General features: G+C 46.0%; 1 pseudogene; it reads right to left on the bottom strand.

Annotated features, from left to right (window-relative positions):
* LOC8052822 overlaps positions 1-21,132 on the bottom strand; it is a 75,809-nt pseudogene extending 54,677 nt beyond the window's left edge.
* Positions 21,133-24,876: the final 3,744 nt, after the last annotated feature.

The raw sequence follows: 24,876 nt of genomic DNA on the forward strand, positions 1-24,876 counted from the left end.
AGGTACTAATATCGCTATTGGCGAAGATTACTCTGTTCGTGTACAGTCATTGCGTCGTAACTTATGGGAGAGCTCCCAAGCCGAGAGAGCTAACAAACAAAAGGTTAAACTCGTCTATGATAAGCTCCTTATCAACGGTGACGCCTATGTTTGGAACTGTGATACTGCTCAGCGTGAAAGGCTGCATGCAGCTTCTTCATTTTCCCAACCTTGACGTCAACTTACAGGGCCAAGTAGTTTTCAGCTAATTAACGTAAAGGCTCGTAGCCTTTTGAACAAGCTTGACGATCTTGACATTTTGTTAGCTGAGCATGACCCCGATGTACTGGTCATCACTGAAACATGGCTTCATAGCTCTGTCAGTGACTCTGAAATTGTTCCCAGCGGATTTAAAATCATTCGAAAAGACCGGTGCACTCGAGGTGGAGGGGTCGCAATAATGTTAAAAGATACGCTGAACTTTACGGTTATGAATGATGTTGATGGAACCGACTCTTGTTGGGCTAGAATAAACTCATTTTCTCCTCCCATTATTGTTGGTGGTGTTTATCGTCCCCCTAATGCTGACTTGTCGTTTTTAGAAAATTTATACTCACACCTCACGCCCATTGTAAAAAAAAATAAGCACGTTATTATTGCAGGTGACTTTAACCTTCCCAATATTAGCTGGGAAAATCTTTCTCATTTGAACCACAACTGTACTGATTCTGTCTTGTTAACTGAAATGTCGTTCAATCTAAACCTGTATCAAACCGTCACTACAGCCACACGTGTTCAAGGTTCATCGTCAAATACTCTTGATCTCGTGTTTGTTTCAAGTGATGTCGCGAAGCGCACCTTTTCATGTGAGGTCTCGGGAGGCATCTCAGATCATCGCATTGTTGTTTTTGAATATAATCCCTCTAGTGTAGGTTGTGCTAGTCCTGCTCGTAGGAGCACACGCAGAGTGTACGATATTAAGAACGCGCTCGACGAAAGTGTTATTGACCAATTTGCAATTAAACATGACGTTTTTCTTAGTCTGTACTCTTCGCCAGAAAATAATGTTAAAGGGACCATGAAATGACCTTTTTACTTTTTCCAGATAACTTTTACATTAAACCGTCAATGTTCACTGAATGCCGAACAGGCATCCGTTTTCGTCTCGGTTTATTAACTTTTACACAAAAAATTATTGAAATATCGACTTTTTCATTCTCTCCAACTGACCGCAAAAGAAGCCGTGACGTAGACCGTTTCCGGAACCGGAAGTTCTCTCGGCAGTAGGAGAATGGGAGTGTTAGCGGCAACGAGTTGGGGTGCGCCGGTAGGTTTTACTGCGCTGATGTCACCGACGTATTTCCTGAATCGGCGCCTCTCATCGCCGCATCGCAGCTGAGCGAAATTCAATGAGATATGTTGCGCTACAGCGACAGCATGGGACTAGTCCCATACGCCGGTATGCCTGTTGGGAAGTGCAGCGAGTCTTGTCACCACCCCGTCATTGTTGGCAGAAGGGCCGGCCCGTGTCAGTCGTTTGCAAAGCGACGTAGATGGCGTTTTTCGCGGCCTCGGAGATGCAGGAGCGAGCCGACGTTAAAAAAGATACGTTTGAACTACGAGTGTCAGCAAGAGCCACGTAAATACCTGTTTACACTCGGAGCGGACGCGCGCGCTTGATGGAAGTCTTGTATTCGCGCTGTTGGTAAGCGCTTCGGGACCGTTCTTTTACGATTGCAACTCGATACTGACGCGACACTCGGCAAAGAAAGGTTGGACCGGGGTCGACAGTGACGTGCAGTCTGTCAGAATAAAAATGGCATACCAATAACAAAGTGTACATACCGTGTTACGAAGGCAATCCATACGGCGTTTATTTCAGCTCTATATCACACAAAACAAGAAGATAGAATCGACGAGAGTCCCCTTTCGACGAGTGTTCGTCAACACTGCCTCGGAAAACAAGGGGAAGAGATTGACCTCCTCACCTCTTAATCTAGAATTGAGGTCAGTGATCAAACTATAATACGGGAAGGGTCCACAAGGGTCGCGCGGGCATATTCCATTTAGCACGCCAGCCGGTCGTAGGCAGACGGTCTTGCGACGAAGCAACGCAGCGCCGAGTCGGAATGCCTGCTAGGCATATACGCTTCGTCGGAGTCGGTGAATCCAGCGTTCTTGTTCGTCGTGGTCTGTTTTCAGTACTGTTTTCTTGCTGCTTGAAGTCGGCACGCGCGGGAAGAACACGTAGAAAAATAAACGTTCAGTCAGTCAGAGTTTTGAGAGGAAGGAAAACAAAGAAAATAAATGTTCGTCGGTCGCCGTCCCCCAAGTAACTGGCGGCCCTGCCCTACTGCGCACGCGCAGTAGTTGCTTCGTTTACCACACGATAGATGGCGCTTGGCTCTCAGCATTATCAAATTTGGCAATTTTCGCCACACATCTCTAATTATGCTACAAAATGTGGATCTGAATATTATTTAACAAAACTTTTAGGAAACATTCGCCGGCTATTTATTGTTTACGATCGCGGTGCTGGTGAGGTAGGCTCTTACCCAATAGGCGATGTGGATTCGGCTGACGTGCACCGATTCTGCGTATGCATCGTAGTGAACAGGCGAAGGAAGGAAGGCGCAAAAGAGTCCAGTTTTCTTTTAAAAGTTCTATAGCAAATAATTTTTTTGGGCTCCCTATTTTTGTGTTTTTGTGTTTCTTTTCACACCTTTTACGACGTGCGGTGGATGAAACTCGATTTTAAAATCATTTCATGGTCCCTTTAACGAAATGTGGTTGTATTTCAAAAAGCTAGTTCATGGGTGTTTGAATCTTTATGTGCCTAAAAGAACTCTCCGCTCCAAAAATCATAACAAACCGTGGTTAACGCGTAATATTATTCACTTAAAACGCAGAATTCATAAACTGCGCAAAAATAAACACAATCTTCTACTAGGAGAATATACTGACAAGATGAGGGAGCAAAAGCAGGTGTTAAACAATTCTATACGCAAATCCAAGTATAACTTTTTTAACGTCTCACTACCTCGTTTTTTAATAACAGACCCAAGGAAATTCTGGCGATACATTTCTCCCAAGAAGGAACAGCTAGATAAAATAATTGTTGACGGAGTAGACGTAACTGCGGGGAAAGAAATGTCCACCGCCTTTAACCAGTACTTTTTCAGTGTGTTTTCGCAAGACAACGGTGTCGAACCGAGCTCGCCAGATTTTCAGTTTGCACAGTCACTGCCTGATATTGCCGTCTCTGAGGAAGGAGTGTTCGCTTCTCTGCTCAGTCTAGATACTAAAAAAAGTTCTGGTCCCGACGATATACCGAATGAATTTTTAATGAGATACGCGGAATGGTGTTCTAAATATTTATACTGTTTATTCGAAAAATCGCTACGAGAAGGTTCAGTGCCAGATGATTGGAAATGCGCAAGAGTCGTTCCCATCCACAAATCGGGGAGCACCGATGACACTACTAATTATAGACCAATTTCTTTGCTCTGCACGGTCAACAAACTGCTTGAGCATATAGTACATAATCATATTTCTTCTTTTCTCGAAACAACCAACGTTATTTGTTCTGAACAACATGGATTCAGGCGTAAGCTCTCTAGGACTACGGAACTTACGGAAACGGTTCATTATTTTTCGGAAATTATTAACAAAAGGGGGCAAACGGATGTAATATTTTTAGATTTTTCGAAGGCCTTCGACCGTGTGTCACACCCCAAACTTCTTGTAAAACTATCTAAATTATTACCAAATGGCAAAGTGCTTCGGTGGATTAAAGACTACCTATGCAATAGGAAACAGCTTGTTGAGGTAAAGAAGGAACGATCATCATTACTGCCGGTGCATTCAGGTGTTCCCCAGGGATCCGTGTTAGGCCCTCTCCTTTTCCTCGTTTATATAAACGACGTAGTAAAAGATAACATAAACATAAAATTTCGCCTATTTGCCGACGATCTGGTTATATTTTCTGAAATTAAAAATGGCGCAGATCAAGCTCATCTCAATTCGAGCCTGAAAAAAATCAGTGACTGGTGCCAGACATGGCAAATGCAGTTAAACCTTGAAAAATGTGTTTCGATGACAATAACGCGTAAAAAGTCTCCGTTGGTCTTTTCATACAGTTTAAATAACTCTGCTCTGCAACAAGTTTCTTCATTCAAATATCTTGGAGTCACTATATCTTCTGATCTCAGATGGAATGCCCACATTGACTCGCTGTGTCAGAAGGCGATGTTCAAACTGTGGTATCTGAAACGTAACTTAAGACACTCTACATCTGCAACAAAATTAATAGCCTACAAATCTCTCATCAGGCCACTTTTAGAATATGCTGACATTATTTGGGATCCACACACATTATCGAACATAAATAAACTCGAAAGAATACAAAAGAGGGCACTAAGATTCATTTACAACAAATACAAAAGATTAGATTCTGTGAGTGCCCTATACAGCATAGCCGGTATCCAGCCCCTCCAAACGCGTAGGAAAATTAACAGACTCACTTTCCTATACACTCTGATAAACGATGGGTTTAGAATAGACAGGTCACGTTATGTCACTCTAAAATCTGCGAGAAGCACACGTAGCTACCATGCCTTATCACTTACAGACTATCAATGCCATACCGACTGCTTCAAGTTTTCTTTTTTTCCTAAAACCATTACTGAATGGAATGAGCTGCCTTTTGACATCGTAAACACGACTTCCATCCAATCATTTAAAGCCTCGCTCTTTTCATTATTTAAATAACCTCGAGACTACTTATTGCTTATTGTTTTGATTTTGTTGTGACTGCTGTCTGTTAGCCAATTTTTCAATGCACTGCTCCTGAAATAGTTTGGCAGCTATATATCTCGAACTAAGTTGTGTTGGTCGTTTGTGTATATAACATCGTTCAATGTCTTGTTCGCTTTCTAGCGTAAATGCTAAAATGTACATGGCAAAGTGTAATGATGCTCACTGTTTCGTTTCATTGTTGTGCAGTATTTCGGTTGTCGGTTTCACGGTTTCTGCTCTTTAATATGTTCGTTGCACTGGCCTTGTCCCATATTGTACGTTTCAGTCATTGCTTAGAAGCCCGTCCTACAACGCCCTCCTTGAGAAGGCAGTAGTATCTGTAAATAAATAAATAAATAAATAAAAATGTCTTGTGCTCCACGTCAACGTACATGGAAATCATGTCGGCGATGGTCTTGTTGAGTCTTTCCGTCAGCCCGTTGGTCTGAGGGTGGTACGCCGTAGTGCGACGATGGCTGGTGTGGCTGAGACGAAGGACTTCTTGTGTCAGCTGGGCCATGAACGAGGTTCCACGGTCGGAGATCAGGACTTCGGGAGCGCCGTGCCGGAGGACGATGGATTCAATGAAAAACTTGGCAACTTCCACAGCAGTCCCGGAAGGAAGGGCTTTCGTTTCGGCGTACCGCGTGAGATAATCTGTGGCAACGATGATCCAGCGATTTCCCGATGTTGACGGCGGAAAAGGGCCAAGTAGATCCATTCCGATCTGCTGGAAAGGGGCCGTTGGCGGAGGAATTGACTGCAAGAGTCCGGCCGGCCTCGTCGGAGGTTTCTTTCGTCGCTGACATTCATGGCATGACCGTGTGTATAGGTGGACGGTTTTTGGGAGCTTGGGCCAGTAATACTTTTCGCGAATACGGGCCAGTGTCCCGCTGTAACCAAGGTGTCCGGACGTCGGGTCGTCGTGGCAGGCTTGGAAGATCTCCTCTCGAAGGTCGGTCGGGATTACCAGCAGCCACGTCGAGTTGTTGTTGCCGAAGTTCTTTTTGTAGAGAACACCTTGGTCTAATGGCGAAGGTCGGCAGGACTCGTGAAAAAAGAGGTGGTACGGCACTCCCACGCCCTTCCAGGTGCTCTATTAGTGCGCGCAGCTCAGGATCGTCTCGTTGACGTCGGGCCATGTCGTCGGTGTTCACTGCGCCCAGGAAACACTCGTCGTCATCGTCGTCGCTGCTGTCGGAAGGTGTTTCGACGGGAGCTCTGGACAGGCAGTCGGCGTCGCTGTGCTTGCGGCCTGACTTGTAGACTACGGTCATGTTGAACTCTTGTAGTCGGAGACTCCATCGCGCAAGGCGTCCTGACATGTCCTTGATGTTCGCAAGCCAGCAGAGCGATTGGTGGTCCGTGACTACGCGGAACGGGCTTCCGTATAAGTACAGACGAAACTTCGTGATCGCCCAGACGACCGCAAGGCATTCTTTTTCAGTCGTGGAGTAATTTCGCTCCGCCTTGGACAATGTCCGACTTGCGTAGGCGATGACTCGCTCGGTGCCTTCTTGTACTTGGACCAGTACCGCGCCAAGTCCTGCGTTACTTGCGTCCGTGTGAATCTCGGTTTCCGCATCCGGGTCGAAATGTCCAAGAACAGGAGGCGTCTGCAGTCGTCGCTTCAGCTCGTCGAATGCCTGCTGCTGCCCCTCGGCCCATTCGAACTTCTCGACGTCCTTCGTGAGGTTTGTGAGCGGTGCCGAAATCCTTGCGAAATCTCGAACGAAGCGCCGATAGTAGGCACATAGCCCAAGGAACCTTCGCACGGCCTTCTTGTCTCTTGGCACTGGAAATGCTGCGACGGCGCGGGTCTTCTCTGGGTCTGGACGAATGACTTCGTTACTAACCACGTGACCTAAGAACTTCAGTTCGTCATAGGCGAACCGACACTTTGACGGCTTGAAGGTGAGTCCGGCAGTCCGTATGGCTTGTTGAACAGCTCGGAGTCGTCGCAAGTGCTTGTCAAAGTCGCCGGAAAACACTACGACGTCGTCGAGGTAGACGAGACAGCTCTGCCACTTCAGTCCTGCCAGTACGGTGTCCATGACACGCTGGAACGTCGCTGGCGTCGTGCACAGTCCGAAGGGCATCACCTTAAACTCGTATAGCCCGTCCGGTGTGACGAAGGCTGTCTTCTCTCGGTCCCGTTCGTCGACTTCGATCTGCCAGTAGCCGCTCTTCAGGTCCATCGATGAAAAGTATCGAGAATGGCACAGCCGGTCTAACGTGTCGCCGATGCGGGGGAGTGGATAGACGTCTTTCTTCGTCACTGCGTTCAGCTGCCGGTAGTCCACGCAGAACCTAAACGTCCCGTCTTTCTTCTTAACCAGTACGACTGGGGAGGCCCAAGGACTGCTTGAAGGTTGGATTATGTTGTCGTTCAGCATCTCTTGAACTTGCTCCTGGATCACCTCCCTTTCTTTAAGGGAGACTCTGTACTGCGATCGATGCACAGGGCGCGCGTCGTCCTTGGTAACGATGCGGTGTTTCGCGATGGCGGTTTGGCGCACCCTCGACGACGTCGCGAAGCAGTCACTGTATTCGGCGAGGAGGCCACTTAGCTGCCGTCGTTTCGGGCCTGGAAGCTTGGGGTCAATGTCGAGCTACGCTGGCGCCGTAATGTGTTGCTGAGGTGGGAATGATTCTTCAGCAATCGCGGCGATTTCGGCGGAGTTCCGAATTTCCTCGACGTAGCCTACAGTGGCACCTTTCGTGAGGTGTTGCGCTTCTCGTCGAAAGTTTGTCACGAAGACCACGGTGCGCCCATCCTGAAGTTCAGTCACTCCTCTTGCGACGCCTATTCCTCTTTCTAGGAGTAATTGAAGGTTGCCTTCAAGAACAACTTCGCCGCAGGTAGCTGCATCAGCCACTACGGGTACGACAACACTTGATCGCGGCGGCAGGTTCACGTGGTCGGCAGCGACTCGGACGGCGGCTGATGCTGTTTGAGGTTTCTCTGAAGACGGAACAGGCTTACGCAGCGTCAATCTGTTCTCACCAAGGTCGATGACGGCGCCGTATTCACACAGAAAGTCCATGCCGAGAATAACGTCTCTGGAACAGTCTTGTAGAACGATGAACTTCACAGGGCACGTCTCACCGCGGATCTCGACGTTACTCGTCGTCGTGGCCGTCGATGACGACGTTTAGGTTATTGGACACCACTGCAGCGGCGTCGTTTTGGTCTCTGGTAGCGTTCGAGTGAGGGCCCCTTGACGTTCGTGGAGGATCTTGGCGTCGGTCGTCTTCGGCACTCCACCTCCAGGGGTTGCCGCGCCTAGTTTCCCCGGCGAGGAGCGAGGGGGGACAGCCTTTCACGTCGTGGTCGGTGCATCGGCGAAGCTGGACGTCGCGGTGACGGCGACCGGAACTCTCGGCGGGACGCAGGCTCGGGGGACTGAGGTCGCCGCAGGTACTCGTCGATCTCCCGAGGGCGTTCACCATACCGGGGGCACGGGTCATTTGGGTGGAACCCGCGCAGCCCGAGTCGTCGGTATGGGCATTGGCGGTACACATGGTCGGCTTCCCCGCAGTGGTAGCAGAGCGGGCGTCGGTCGGCCGTTCGCCACACGTCGGTCTTCCGGGGTGCACGGGGCTCCTGGCTGGCGTACTGGGGCTGGTCGTCGCGGCGTAGGTCGTGCTGCGGCGCAGGAGTCTGGCGTCGGGGCGGCGCGACATAGGCGCGAGGAGGAGGCGGTGGCCGTCGGGCCACTGCGCCGTAGGTCACGGTGGGCTCCTCGGGTGCAGCTACGTTGGCAGGAGCCTCCAGTTGAATTGCACCGCTGAACCTCTTCGCGAACAACTTCGGCTATTGACACCGAAGCCGGCTGGTGAGTAGCAGGCAGGAACTTCTTAATTTCCTCCCGGACGACGTCCCGGATGATCTCGCGAATGCTTGGGATGCTGGAGCCAAGGTCGCAAGCGGACGGCGGAACCGCGCTGACGCCGGGTAGCCTCTGGTAGTGGCTGGCTCGGGCTTGCAGTGCACGCTCAATGTTCGTCGCCTCGGTTACTAATCCTTGAATCGTCGTCGGTGGGTTGCGTACGAGCCCACCGAAAATGTCGTCCTTCATGCCGCGCATCAGGATACGCAGCTTCTTTTCGTCGGTGGACTGAGGGTCGGCGCGGCTGCTCAGGCGCAGGACGTCCTCTACGAAGCCGGTGACACTCTCGTTGGGGCCCTGGGTTCTGGCTCGCAGTAGGTCCTCGGCTCTCTCTCGGCGGTGGTGGTTGGTGAAGGTAGCCTTGAGATCGGTCTTGAAAATGTCCCACGACGTCAGGGAAGACTCATGATTCTCGTACCAGTGCTTGGCGGTCCTCTCAAGCGAAAAATAGACATTGTACAGGCGCTGCTCGTCGGTCCAGCAATTGTGGCGGGCAACGCGTTCATACTGGTCAATCCAGTCTTCGACGTCTTCGTACTGCTCGCCGTGGAATGGAGCCGGTGTCCAAGGAGCGACGGGTAGGTAGACGACGGCAGGAGCGGCGGGCGTCTGCGACTGGTTGGCCATCGTTGGCTGCCTGGTCCTGGGTGGTAAAAGTCCGTATTCCGGGTGTAGCCCTTGGGTGCGGCGACTTGATCGAGTCTCGATCTGGTCTTCGTTGGGTCCTCGGGAGCTTGGGTTCGGACTTGTACTGCGGGAACTCGGAGGGCTGCGCTGCACGGATATGCGGTACCCACCACCTCCACCAAAAATGTCACGGGTGGTGACCAATAAACAAGAAATAAACAGGAATAAATAAACGTTTAATGTGGCGAACTTGTGCCAAAAATAAAAGGGGTAAAAACGATAATAACAGTGCGTCGCGGGCGTCGAAGCCGGCGTAGCAGAAGAGTCGAACGCTGGGGCGAAACTGAAAGCAGATTGTCACGCGGAGCCCCTTATGTACACGTGTGGGCTTCTGGAATAATCGGCGTAGAAGGTTCGGCGTGCAGAACATTCTGAGCTCGAACAAGCAACATGCTTCTCGAATTTACCAGAGCATTACTTCACAGAGTCAACAAAAATGCGCCTCCACGGCCAGGAATCGAACCCTGGCTTTCAGCGTGGAAAGCAAACTCGATAACCGTTAGGCCACGCGCGCGCTGCCAACTTCGCCAGCTGCGCGCGCGGTAATATATTCACAATGAAATGTTTCGGGCGCACGTCGGTTGTGCATTACCGAATGCTCGGATGTTGCTGGAGTCGCTCAAGAAAGGTCGGGCGCTGGGTTAAATGAAATTAACCCAAGCCGCAAGCGGACGTCTCGACAAGGGTGCTGAGGAAGCAAGAAGCAGGAGAAAGGCGCCTTGAAACGATTCTCTGACGCTAGGACGAAACCTACAGCCCAGACATCTTCGAGGCGTGTGCCCGAAGCATTTCCCTATGAGTTAATATATCTATATGGTAAAGTGACCCTTTCTAAATACATTTCGACAAACTTGCATATTAGCCGCTTTCTTCCGATTAGTTACGTCGTACCCAGATTGTGGGTCAGACAGCTTCGATTGCGAAAGTAACAGGGATTAGACCCGCTATTGAAAGAGACTCGAACCATTCGTGTCAGTATACACTCACCCCGATGTTTCTGATTTGGAAGTAATATACTAGGCACTAGAACAGTGGCACGGGAAAACAGTTATTTCAAATCTGACATACTGTCACCGCGATGAGGTGCCCTATGGCAAAATGCCCTATGTGACGAACTGCCGTGCTACCAAATGGAATGCTACGAATTGTCTTTCGACGAAAAGTCTTAAAGCCGTGGTGACGATTGTCACGGGTGATTGGGGGTCAGAGACTGTAGAGGTGTCACTCATTCATGCAGAAGCTGTAGAACTATCACTATACAAACAAAACGCGAACGCGTGATTCATAACGTGCACAACGCACGTTATTAATCACACGTTCCTGTTAATTTGTATATTGATACTTATATGCAGACCTCCCAACTACAATGTATAGCTGCCTTCTGCGAGGAATTTAACTGTCTTTTAAACAACTTTAGTACTAACCAGCGGATGATCGCAGCAAGTGATTTTAATACTGGTGTTGAAAAATAATTCCTAGTGTGTTACCACAGTACTTGGATATATTTGCTAAACGTGGTTTAGAATATAGGATCCTTCAAGAGAAAAAGCTTAAAATGGAGATCAGGCGAGATGGTAGTAGCGTTCCCTTCTGTGTTCGTTCCCTTGACTCAAAGTTTTTTTTTTCCTTTTTTGCACCAGTTTTATGTGTTAAACGGCATGATTAGATTAAACGGGAGCTCCGGTAATTTTTCAAGCTACACGAACTAAACACATTTTCAGAAAGATCAGTCTTTAGTCTTCCCGGCACGATATTTACTATATATAAATTTAAAATAGCTATTGAGAGAGCGTTGTTCAACTTGTAAGTCAAACAGGCGGTAAAAGAAAAACTAATTTTGCGCGTGTTTTGTTTCTGTTTTGTAGACGCCAACCTTCTTGCATGTGAGTAGGAAGCTTCTGGAGGCGACATGACGCCACCGGAGGTAAAGCCAGGGTAGACTTTGGGTTTGAAGGAACGCGCCCGCAACGATGACCAAGAACCAAAAGACTCTATTGGACCGACTTGGGCACCATTGGGGGCGCTCCCATCGACCGCGACGTCTACTTCCGGCTTCACTTGGAGTTTTCTCGTCTGGCTGGATTGAGCCGGTATGTCGCCTCCACTTATTCCTACCTCGATGCCTTGTTGCAACCAATAACAGCTAGAAGACAAGGCCCGCGCATGACGTCATCATTAGTGGATCTCCGACCTGCCCCAAGCGGAAAACACGCTGAAGCTTGACGAGAGGCGCCGCAAAGCGTCTTGACGCGTCTTGACGTCGCCACCAGTTAGCGCCGCGCTTGTTGTGAGAAGCTGCGAGACGGACTGGGGTCGACACTGACGCAAGGGTGGACGGCGCTGCATGGACCCACTAGTGATGACGTTTGGGAGAGAAAGGCACAGGCCTTGTCATCTTGGTAGTTTTGTTGTAGCTCGTCGGGAACAAGTTGTAATTTACCTCTGTATAAAAAGATCTTAAGTCACGTTTTTACTGTTACTAGGAGAGCCTTTCAGCTTCTCAAATCAAGCTTGGTACATCCATAACCTAGTGAGAAAAAAGTATTGTGACCTGCAGTTTGGATTGCTAGTTTAGATGAGCCTATTAATGAGTTAAACCAAATCTGAGGCAACCGCGAAGTTGCAGCAATCAAATTATTTGTTGAAATAAGATTATTTAATTGTTATGCGTGCAGAAATTTCATGCTTACCCTGTGACGTAAACGACCACGTCCGCCACAACTTTGAGATACTCTGTTTTAATTATCCACGCTAATCTCACAAGCGTATCTTCTGCGAGGAGGTACGTGATGTTACGGAACGAATTCCTTGGGTCTGGACGAGTTATTGTTACTGCGTAGGCGTCGTTCTGAAATGAATTATATAAGACGTACGTTTAAGATGTATAAGACGTATAAGACGTACGTATAAAGCGCGAGACACATGGACGGCAGAATCGTCCGGTCCGACGTCCGATCCGACAGTCCGAACGCCGCTCCGAATTGCCGCACGCGACAGTTTGAGACACGCGCTTCCGACCTTGCATGCGACACGACGATCCGTTCGGCTCCGCGCTTGAGATCCAAGCGTTTGAGTGGAGGTCCGCTTCTGCTTCCAGATTGACGGTTCAGCTTTCTAGCCAGCGCGTGCATTTTTTGCTAGGGCCATCTTTCTCGAATGCGTCAGCGGGATTCACGCATTTGGCTTCCCTTCGCCCAGGTCAGTCCAGTTTTCTTGTTCGTCCCGCCAGACCCATTACGTCATCATGCCGTTCGCGCTAGCTGTGCTGTCATTGGCTGGACGATTCCGACAGTCCGTCCGCCGTGCGAAACTATCTAGCACGTTGGACGCACGCAGCATCGCCGATGCGACGTCTGAAGCGACCAAACTTTTCGAATCAGGCAGTCGTATTGCCGGATCAAACGTCGGATCGGATGGATTTTTCGCGCATATGTCTCGCGCTTAAGACGTACGTAAAACACAGAGTGCTTAAAAGTGCCAATGTTACGCTTATAGAGATTATGTTCAATTAGGCGTACGTACCTCGGCCAGGGTGACACCTGTGAGAACGAACTTCACTTTCGGATTATCTAGCGCTGCGTATCGCCGGTTTACCTTCGTCAGAAAGAAGATTCGCCAATTAAACACAATAAAGGGAAGCTCTTTAAGTCGGTGACAGTTAAGAAGAACACTGCAGATGCTCCACCTTCAGCACCTGCTAACTCTCTTCTGCCGGATTTTAGCTGCGCGTGTGGCGAAGCGTTATCGAAGGCAGAAAGTTCTAGCAGAAGGGTATCTAGCTTGTCACGGAGTATGCGGAGAGCAAGTCGTCTGCTTCCTGCGCAAGCGTTGCAGTGACGTCAGAACGACGTCGAATTCTGACTGGCTTCGATTGAAATCATAATGGGTAGACCTCAATGCTAGATGCCTTGAGGTCTACCCACTATATTTTTAATGAGGTAATAAGAGCTCAGGAGAGGGTACTATTTTGAGGTAAGCACGTTGGGTATGGTGTAACAACTTACCAAGGAATTACACCGAGATATAAAGAAAAGAACAAGAACAGATATGCTGACCGTGCTCTTACCTATGCGTAAATCTTTTGCAAGTATCTAAGAAAGGGGGTATAAAGAGCTACTAGGCTGACGTCATGCTCTCTCCTAGCTCACGTGTGTATTTAAGAGCTTGAATCCTTGAGGAAAGTGCGGCGCTACACCACGGAAACTGTTACGAACTGTATGGCCTACTTCAGCTGACAGTCTATACAAAGCATCTCATAACAAGAAAAAAAAAAAAAAAAACAGCAATTGCTTGAGACGAAAGAACGAAACTCGAAACTCGCCCGCCTGAAAAGAATCGAACCGACGCCCCCGTGAGTATTTTATGAGCCCAAAAATCTACCACTGCGCTACAAAAAAAAAAAAAAAAAAGAATAAGAATTCCTACTTATTGTTAGACCACGTACGCCGAACGCCAGACGTCGGAGTTTGACGTTCGTTTTCGAACAGATTTGTGTTTACTTTCTACCACAACCAGAACTCGTTGCTTTAAAGTCCCCGCGCGTTCTTATCTCCTCTCCCTCAGTTTCTATTCGTATACCCGAAGAAAAAAAAATCTTAAGGGAAAGAAAAGTAACTGCAAAGTCCGCCACAAGCCCAGAGAAGGCAACAAAGTGTGTACACCGACTTTATTCGTAAGGTTCAAGGCGATTTTTTTTTTCTGAACTCATTAATAGAGAACGACTGAGTGTTAGAAGAGGGACGTCTGGTGATCACTCGCAACGCTTCCTACACTGCGGTGCGACCATGTTCAGCGTTCCTCCGTTCCGACGTTCGATCCGGCAGAAATTGAGGATACAACATATACTAAATGTAGAGTGCAGGCGAGCTTTGCGTTTGCCCTTTGCCTCGTTTTTCCTCACTCTAAGGTTTTGAACATCAGACGGAACAAAGGCTTACCAGGGGCTGCAGGAAAACGCCAATCGTTCTATTGATTGAAGATGTAAAAGGAATAAAATCCACTTGTAGTCGAAACCGGCTTATCAAGAATCAAGCATCAATTTTATTAGGTGCACAGGAACAACTATACGGTCTTGGTGCTGGCGCACCGAAACATGGAGACGCTAAAAATTACGCGTAACAACTAAATATATCTCACGAATGACAGACGATGAGGCAGGAGAAAACGGTATGAACTAAAGGTTTGATGAGAGCGAACTTGTGCCATAAACGGAAAAAAGAATAGACGTCGAGAATGCACAAGCGAGCGTCGACGGGGGTAGCAGCAAGCGACGGTACGTCGGCGTAACAGCTGGTTATTGCGAGAGAGTATCAGTGAATGAATCGCAGTTCGGCGCTCGGTTCTTTATCTACGATGCTTGTCATCCCAAATATTTGACCTAGATTCAGGAAAGAGCTAGGGCGAGTCTTGCTAGGCAAGGTCATTCTGGCCTCCTTATCTTTTATGCTCAGGGTAAGAGTATACGCGAATCTTCTAGATGACCAGAAAAGCTATCTTCTGAAACATGGACGCGGCAATATGTTATAAATATAAAATTATTAAATAATTGCTTCATATTTAAATTATCCAAATTGATATGTAGAGCATCACATCTGCTGTCCCATTGAAGTAACTGATTATGGTGATGAAGATCGCATACAATCATCACTGGGATAAGGACGTTTTTGTGCGACTTTCCTGTGTGCATCATAAAGAAAGTAATATATGTCGTTCATATTCTGGCGTCACCAGGCAGGCATCGACGAGGCAAAATAAACTAAAGCTAGAGCGCAGGCCAGCTTTGCGTTTGCCCTATGTGTCGTCTATCAGGGATTAGACTATAAAACAGAATAGAGGTGCGGAAATTATGACAGTCGGATACACCTTCCAAGCACTGTAGCAAAACCCCAATTGTTTGTATGAATTGAAGATTTAAAACCAGTAAAAGCCTTTGCATGGAGCGGTTAAGTTTTGCTTCTTGTTATAAAATGATCACTTCATACCGAACTTATTGCAATTGACACGTAGAGGATCACGTCTGCTGAACCCTTGAAGTAACTGTGCTTATGATGATGAAGGTCGCATACAACCAGCAGTTCGACGAAGATGATATCGTGCGATATTCCTGTGTGCATCAAAGGAGAAAGTAAGTAACACATAGGTCATTCAATACAAATAAAAATTACTTCAATTCGAGCTTTAATTCTTGCGCAACATTTAGGAACGCTGCACTGATTCTCAAACTTGTGTATAAAACCTCCCGTGTCCCCGGGTTCTAATATTTAAACATCACCTGTCTTATGTATCCGTATGCAAAACGTAATTAACCAACCCATTTCACTCTCCTAATTAAGTTTGAACGCTCACTGATTACGCTCTCGTTGTGTGCGTGATCCCATAATGCCGATGGGAAGTTTGATAGCAGAGAACAGCAAAATTGTTAATACGCAAAAGTAAAAAAAAAAAAAAAAAATGTAGCACGCGGTATTTGTTCGCCTTCCCCCCCCCCTCCCCTATAAAAGCCCCTGAGCGTTTACATTATCAATAAATATCAGTAAATTAGGAAGTACTATGAGAAGCTTTCCACCATTTATCAAAACATGAAAGGTTCCCATCATTTATCGAATGCTCTAAACCACAGCATACAGGGGACGTTGCTTTTAACAACCTCCTTTTTGCGCAGGATGGAATTTTTTTCAGAACATTCCCCACTACGACCTTGCATGTCGAAATTACAGTCAGTGTGCAGGTGAGCTGGCAGATGTTTGCCACGAGAATTTTAGCCTGAGGCTGGGGCAGGAGGAATACTTTTTTACAGTGGAAGAAAAAGTAACAGGGGACAGAAAACGTCTCTAACGTAGCTGTTAATACTATTTAACCATCCTTTTTATATACACAACCACAACCGCGGCAAAACTACCGGTTTTGCCGCGGTTTGTTTGTTTGTTTGGGTTGTGATGTGCGCGCGACCTTGAAGAACAGGATGTTCGGTAGTTCTGTAGCGGTTGTGGCTGTGTTAGGGGTTTTTGAATAAAAATTATCAGCGGAGTTAGAGACGTTGTTTGTTCCTGTTACTTTTTCTTACACTGTAATATATTTTCCTGCTTCTGCCCCAGTCTCAGGTTAACATCATCATGGTAACCTTGCATACATCTTTACCATTACATCGTGTAGAGAGGTAACGCAGCAAGACAAGCGAGAATTTTAACAAGGTCTGTCATAAGGTTTCTCAAAATTTAAGTGTTTGTTGCCCCCTCAGTTGATGGCTCCACGTGGTAAGACATTAAGTGAGGGCAACGTGTACAGTACATAAATATATGCTTGACTAATTTAATTCTTAATGTTAACGATGCTGAATCGACTTTTAGTGGTGTCTAGCAACCCTTCTGAGTTGGAACTTTTGGATAGCTTAGGGCGGATGATGAAGGGCTAATTTGACAGAAGGTTCTCTTGTAATCAATCTTCATTTTGGACAATATATGAAGATACTATCCGAAATACTTTTCAAATAAAAACTAAAATGTGCTAAAATGAGCTGGGACATTTTAAGATATGGAAACAGACAAGTATTACAATATTACAGAACAAAACATCTCAATAAAATATATAAAAAAAATTAACACCACCAAGTTGACATCGGTGCATCACGTTGGCTGCGTGTTGTCGCGGGGTGAACAAAATTGAGTGCAAAAACATCTATTGTTGGTTGTGTATGAAATGCGAGAGCATGTTCACATCTGCTGTCCCTTTGAAGTAACGACGAGTGTGGTGAGGAAGGTCGCATATCATCATCACTTCAACATAGACGATTTTGTATTAAAATAAACTGGTGGGCTTGTTCGTAAAACGTAATGGGAAAAAGTGGTGGTGAGGAATGGTGGAGAGCATACCAAGTGGTGGAGAGCATACGCAATATCATCGTCGATAACGCTCAAGGGCTAAAGTTTACACATGAGTTACCAGCAGAGAGCGTGCTTCAAATTTTAGACCTGATGCTCACATTTCATGATAACCACAATTGCGGGATGTATTCACCACGGTCAAAAAAACGCCTTCTTCCATTTGATTGGGCACATTCCAAGATTATAAAACGAGGAATTGCAAAAAGTTGTCTTAGCGCGGCACTTATTAAATCATGCTACCACACGGCCCAGAATAGCTTCGACTCGCAGGCTGAACGACTCCAAGATTCTGGGTATCCTAGTTCATTTCTGTTTGACATCTCTGATTGCTCGGCGTATCTCAACAGACGGTCTGAAAGAACTGAGAAGAAACGTAGGCCTGCCGTTGTACCGTACATCCACGGCGTATCTCATAACTTGAAGAAGATAGCCTAGCTCCCGATTTGGCATACCTATTGTTTTTTCGGCGCCGGAGAAACTCAAGAGACTTTGCCCCAAAGTCAACACGCCCAAAAAACACCACCTACCAATGCGACGCAAGACACGTGCACAAGTATACTAGCTGCTGCGTTGGCAACGTATATAAAATCCCGTGCACTTGGTGAAAAGTTTATGTGAGACAAACTGGCCGGTGTGTAAACGTGAGACTGCGGGAGCATGCCCCTTCGCTCAAATAGTCACCATCTGGTCACTTAGCTATACACGTGCGAGACTGAGGTTGTTCCACAGTGTTCGACAATATTTTGATCCTAAAGCGCTACCACAACAAGAGAGCCCGTGAACTTTATGAGACACGGACTATTTTGTCAAAAGGAGCGTCCTGTATTAGAGCACCATCTGTGGTTCTGTCAGCCAACAAAGAGTTATACTCGGAACACTTCACATGACTTTTCTCAACATCTTCATTTCAATTTGATGATGATTCTTTTAAGTTTTCTTTATTTTTTAAAATGGTTTTAATGCGTTTAATTTCCTTTTTATTTTCTCATTTTTTTTCTCTTTCGTTTTTTTCCCTTCTTTTCGATGGTTCTTCTTTAATACTCATGATTCACTCACTTCCTTTTTGTCTTTTTCTGTTTTTTCATTGCATGTAAGTTGGAAGTAAACGTTCTGTCCTTCCCCCTCCTTCTCTTCCTAATTACTTGCGCTTTTTCCCATCAAAAGCGATTTTGACCGACATTCATGTATGCGTCAGAGGTATAAAGTAGCACAGGGGTCATTCAATGCAATTCATTATTACGAGAGTCTTAGCTTCAATTCCCATGCAACATTTAGGGACGCTGCATTGATTTTCAAACTTGTGTGCGCAAATCCTCGTGTGTCCCCAAGCCGTAATATTTTGAAATCGACGAACTGTCTTATGTAATCATATGCAGAACATAACAACCCAACCCAATTCGCTTTTTTTTTTCTTTAAGCTTGAACGTTCACCATAATTACCCTCTTGCTATGGTGGGTGATCACAAGGTGGCAAAGGGGCCGGTGCTTGCGGACGACAGCGAAATTCTGAGCACGCGCAATGGAATAAAAAGAAGTATTACGTAGGATCTGTATGAATTACCACTCGTCTAAATGCCCATCTGTGTTTACAATATCAATAAAAATCAGTAAATAAAGAACTACTACGGGATGATTTCCGCCTGCGTTCTGTAGTTCGGACCATTCATCAAATGCACTGAAGCAAAGCACGTGAAGACATTGCTTTTCGCAGTCTACTTTTTGCGCAGCATGCTGATGAAGTTTTTGAATGCTTCTCATGACTTTGAAAACATGTTTACCGTTTACATTGTGTATAGAAGTAATGTGGCAAGATATACGATGATTTTAAGAAAGTCTGTCATATCGAAAATGTCTAAATCGAAACTTTTTTTAACGACTTTAACGACTTTAACGACACTTAAAGGACCCATGTTGCTCCCTCAGTTGATAGCTCCACATGGTAGAGCATTTTAGTGTTGGCAACGTTCCCCGAAAAAGACTTGCTGGACCAATCGACTCCTTCATGTTAACGGTGCTGGACCGACCTTCAGAGGTGTCTAGCAAGCTTCCTGGGTCGGCAGACCTAGGTAGTTTAAGGAGGCGGGGGTCAAATGGGACACAAGTTTCTCTTGCAAACTTCCTGTATTTAGAAAAACAGATGAAGCTATTGTCCCAAATACTTCCTTTGAAAGAAAATTAGGGTACTTTAAAACGGCTTAGGGAATTTTAAAATTTTGAAACAGATGATTATTGCAACATTCCAGGACAAGACGTCCTATAGAATACATATTTAAGATGAAAAAGTAACTCCACCGAGTTGACATCAGTGCATCATGCTATCCGCCTGTTTGGGCGGTGTGAACGATAATTCAATAAAGTTCAGATAATCTCTGTCAAGCTTTGAGAGCATGGAAATAAGAAAAGAAATTGAGCAAGAAATTGAACAGGTATTTTACTCACTATGAGGTGAGTTTGCAGATCTTTCAGCCACCACGTAATCAGGGGCCACTGGAAAGCGTCGTACCGTTAGCATTGTATTTTATACGTAAAGTTAATTGAGTATAATTGTACTTAATTTAAATATATTGTAGTCTAGGTGTTATACCGTATTGCATCGTACTATATCAGTAGAATCTTGTAGAATGTTGCTATATTATGCTGTAAAGCCTTCCCGCGATTAATAACACAGAGGTAAGTTTCTTGTGCCCAAATATTACACTAAATGTAGTATTCGTATAACATAAGTAATGAACGTGTGCAAATAGGAACCACGAGAGATAACCCAAAGCATAGGATATCCAGACAATATCTCCAAAACACATCATCTGGTTGGAGAACTTACGAACACTCCCACTAGAGAGACCGCGGAGAGATACCTGCAAAACGTTTAAAGCGGTAATTTTTAGGTGCCGTTGTGCACCTTTTATTCGTAATCCCTAAATAACTTTTTGGTAATTAGTATTTTTGTGTGCGTGTGTTCTCAGTGGTTTGAAAGGTACACTGAAGTTTGGACACCGTCCTAAAAAGTCATTAGGCTTAATAAAACAATACACGTGATAAATAGATGCAGCATGCGTGCCAATATTACCTTTGTAATCATTCTCGTAATTCGTTGCCTTCTCAATCTTGGATACTTTGTGCGCAATTCTTCCATCTTCAGAACGCGCATTCAATGGCAAAGGTTCTATTTTTAGATGCTCGGTCAGCACTCCTCTCTGCAATTGTTAGTGTAAACATTTTCTAGCAATTACCGAAAACATATATGTAATTACCTTTGACTGAATCTGAACTTTGTTCTCTTTATGATGATGCTTTGTTTATAAAGAATTTCGAAATATATTTCGTGAATCACCCCCAGTCATATTTCAAATGATCAGCGAAAATATTTGTACCAGTGGCACTTACCACCTGCAAGCCTCCGTCCACTTCCCCTATCGAGACAGCTGACATGTGGTGTCTGTCATGGTACAGATTCTTCTCCAGCTCTTTCCCGCTCATCTGAAACCCAAGAATTGAGGGTATTCGTTATGTGCAAATATGTTCGTATTGGCGTACTAAAATATGGGCATTACACAGTGGTCAGTAATTGAAGATAATAAATAACGAAATAAATATATAAATAAATTATCTAATTTACATGGTAGATATACCTACGTGTTGCTTTCTGCCGTCGCCATGAACCAAGATAAAATCTTCAGCTAGGACTGTGCTTTTCTCCAAGGTCAGTACAAGTCCGTCTTCGATATGCAGTAACTTTTCTCTGTTGATGCCTCTTGCTTCGAGAAGCTTGGGATAGACAACACGTTCTAGGAGCGGCGCTTTCAATTGAAAAAGAGGAAAATAAAAAGTGTTATCGAAGGTGCAATTCGCGACTTTTGTTTAATGCATTTTTTCTTACGTCTATAATGACGACACATAATTTTTGCAAGGAAGGTCCTTTTTTAGCTATGATTTACATAAAGTATACGATTAAACACTTATAAAAACGTCAAATGCTTTCACCTGGAGAGACAATCACGTCGCACTGACCAAAAATGCAGAATAGTTCCTTTTGTGCCCGAAGGTTAGTTTCGTGGTCTGCTTAAAGACCGACGAGCAATTCGCGCTTTCTACTTTCCTCCCACTTCCTCTTGTCCCCTCTTCTACCACGTCCACCGTTGCTTCTTTCCTCCTCCCCCATAATAAGGAGGATCTTCTGCCTTGCAGAATCTCGAGTCTGGTCGCCGGCCTTTAAGACAAAGTGAACTATGTTAAAAGTGTTCATTATTCGAAGGACCATTACTGTTAAATAAACTAAAGAGAACTATTATCAAAAGGCCGAGCCCGCTTTGATGTAATCACAACTATAAAGAAAAAGTTCTTCATCAGGAAATTAACATATCTGTAGAACCATTTAAACAAGAGAGCTTTAGCCCTAGCCATGGTGCCTGGAACGCGTCTCGGACTGGTGTGTTTACCGCGTCCAAAAAAGTGGTCCCTCAATTTCCGCCTGGTGACGTCATAAAACTGTCATGCTGTCGCTGGTCGCGATCCTGGCGGTGTGCCAGCAGCGGTGGTGGGTGTAGCAGACGCCTGTTCTACTGCAGGTTGCTCTCTGGTGTGACAGTCCACGGAAGCTTCAGCAGCCAGAAGTTGGGACGCCATGACGACTAGGGACACTCGCGTTCGCCCGTCCTTTCCGCCAGCATTTCTACGACCAACCGCCAGGATCTCGACATCCGACAACATGACACTCCGGCTTCTGTGATGTCATTTGTTGCCACTTCCAGACCACGTTTGTTATATGGGCAGGATAGGACGCTAAACACACCAGTCGAAGACGTGTTCCAGGCACCATACCCTAACCTAAGAAATATGACACCTTTGCCCCCCGCCCGCTCCCCCCCCCCCCCCCCCCCAAAAAAAAAAAAAAAGAAAGGTTAGGAACATTTCTAGACGCCTGAATTACAAAGCCAGTAAAAAATCGAACCATTTGAAATATCTATTCACAAGCGAGAAACGACAAACCAGAAACGACACGCGAGAAAGTGTTTTCGCTAAATACTTTCAAGAATTAATAATGGCTGATAGTAATAAAATATGAAACTGGTCATGGTTTCTTTCTCTGCACGCTCCGTTTCCCCTTATAATTGACCGCAGAGGACACTGCGAGCCAACCAAGACAATCCCATGCCATGTCAATCTCACGTGACCTTCAGAAGGGGTCCAGTGAAGCGCAGAGCGCGTCGTCACGTGACACGTTCACAGCGCTGGATTGGCTGGGTTGGCTTGCTGCATCCGCTGCAGCCCATCATAAGGTGAAATAGAGTATACACCTTTCCAAAAAAACGCTCTTAGGCCGCCGCCATGTTAGTGATGCTGATGCGGCTGGTGTGACTTTCGCGCCCTCTATCAGCTAGGAATTTTCTTCCACTCTCTTGGACTGTGAAGACCCGCTCAGCGCGGTTCTCTACATATGTTTTTGGGGTTTCGTATTCGATGTTTTTTCGCCCCTCCTGAAAGTTACCACTTAATTTTTTATGCGTGCTGCGTACCCTTTCCGTGTTAACTTCCATTGTGAGAAATAAGGCTGGTAAGTGCCTGCCATTCAAGCTTTTCTGCTTGACATTCACGGGAAACGAAGTAGGTGAAGGACGTCCAACGACCTTCGACGCGATTTTGCGAACATTGTTCTCTCCCCTCCCAGAGATAATCCGCGTAGAATCCTCAGTCATCTCCAAAAATAGTTGTCCGGGTTGGGGTGGGAAACGGGTCAGTCGCGGTCGTTGCTTTGACTTGGTGTTGTTGTGAAAAAAGGAAGCTCTCCCAAAAACGTGCCCAAAACGAAGTCATCTTGGATTCCATCCGATCGTCAAAATGTGACTGTCGTCCAATGTGACTGTGTTATTTGAGATTTTTCTCAAATAAAGCGCGAAACACATGTACGACGAAACCGTCCGATCCAACGTCCGACCGCGCAATACGACGGTCGGAGGCGAGGGTTTTCAACGCTCTCCGATGCTACGAACACCCTCTCCCGCCAAGGTCATTCCGGCAGTCCGCACGTCGGATCGGAAGGTTTCGTCGTACATGTGTTTCGCGCTTTTATTCTTTTCAGATAATGCTGCATCGTGTGGTACGTACAATATATTGTTTAAATGTTAACACTTTCCAAATTGTATGTCCGTGTCCTGTCCATCGGTAAACACGTTATTTGTGAGGGTGAAAAATGCATGCCTTTCGGTTCTCTTCTGTTGTAATTCATTTTTGACAGCTAATTGCTTTGTCATTTGTCATGCGGCGAATCGCGCGGAGCCGTCAAAACTTATCGTAAAAAAACACAAAAAACTGGAACTATACATTCAAGTCGCATTCGTTCTGTCGCGCGTGTCACAACAAAAATATTTTATAGGTTTTTATTACTTTTTTTTCTTCAAATGTGGTACAATGCTTTCTCAATGACATCGGGAAAATACATGCACAATGAAACACAAAATACAGCGGCAAAAGACGAGAATTTTTCCGCCAGCAGTGTTTGAAACTGCGCCTACGCAGGCTGCGCCTATCGAAATCACAGTCCACTTGATTAGGGTTACCAGGGACGCCGGTGAGAGTCTAGCCTCAAACCCAGTGACTGGGCTCGAAAATGGTTTGCCGACCCTGGGGTCGAGTGTTTCTTGAAAAGGTGTATAGAAGCTTTGCGGCAGCTGTGCATGGGCGCTGCCATGACCGACCTTAAGTTTTAGAGCGCAACTCTTAGCGCCCGTTGCCAGCTTGAGTGGCAACACCCTCGCCGTCGCCGTCGGCGTAACCGCGCGTTGCATTATGGGACCTTTCTTATAACGACGTCACACGTGACGCCACTTAACCCGGGAAAATTTTCCCGCTATATTTAGCGGGAAAATGTTTCCGCTAAATTCAGCGGGGAAATTTTCACGCTCAATTTAGCGGGAAGATTTTACTCTCATTACGTCCCACGTGACGTCACGTTTGAAGTCACACGTGACCCTCCCCTCCATACTCTCTCCTCCTCCTCCTCAAGAGCTGCGCTTTAATTCGGCATTAAAGAGAATTGTAAACGTCTTTCATTTTTCGTCTCTTCTTATTCCGTTCACTTTACATCACCATTACTACAACAGGACGTGTTAATTATTGCCCTTTTAGATTCTACTGCGTCCTTGTCCCTAGCATAGGCCCTTGTAAAGGCTTGTCGACGCCCGCTTCAGTGGCTCGAGATCCCAAAGAGACAAGTAAAGGTCAACAATGGCGGCTGTAATCTGGCGCGTGTGTAAAGCGTACGTAACTCTAAAAAAAAAGTGAAAACAAAAAAAAAATCAAGTGCATCGATTAGCTTCTAACCTTGCGTCCAGACCAATTTTGTTTCGATTCTGGCACCGGTCCGTGCCCAGTGATACTTATCACATATTCATAATACTAAGGTTTTACGTTAAAAAAAAAACAGACACAGAGACAAAGAGTGAGAGGTAGCAAAAGACAAGGTGTACTTTCAACTTTTTTTTTTTATTAGAGGACTCTTTAACATCGCAAACAACACATGCGCAAAGGAAAGATACCCAAATAAAAACACGAAGTAAAAAAGCCAGAAAACCCTAATGCATGACTGAGGTTTTGCCAATACTATAGTCATGCTCCTTATCAGAAAGGGCTACAGAAGGTGCCCT

This window comes from Ixodes scapularis, unplaced genomic scaffold (assembly GCF_016920785.2).
Source record: "Ixodes scapularis isolate PalLabHiFi unplaced genomic scaffold, ASM1692078v2 PGA_scaffold4__175_contigs__length_147842914, whole genome shotgun sequence".
NCBI lineage: Eukaryota > Metazoa > Arthropoda > Arachnida > Ixodida > Ixodidae > Ixodes > Ixodes scapularis.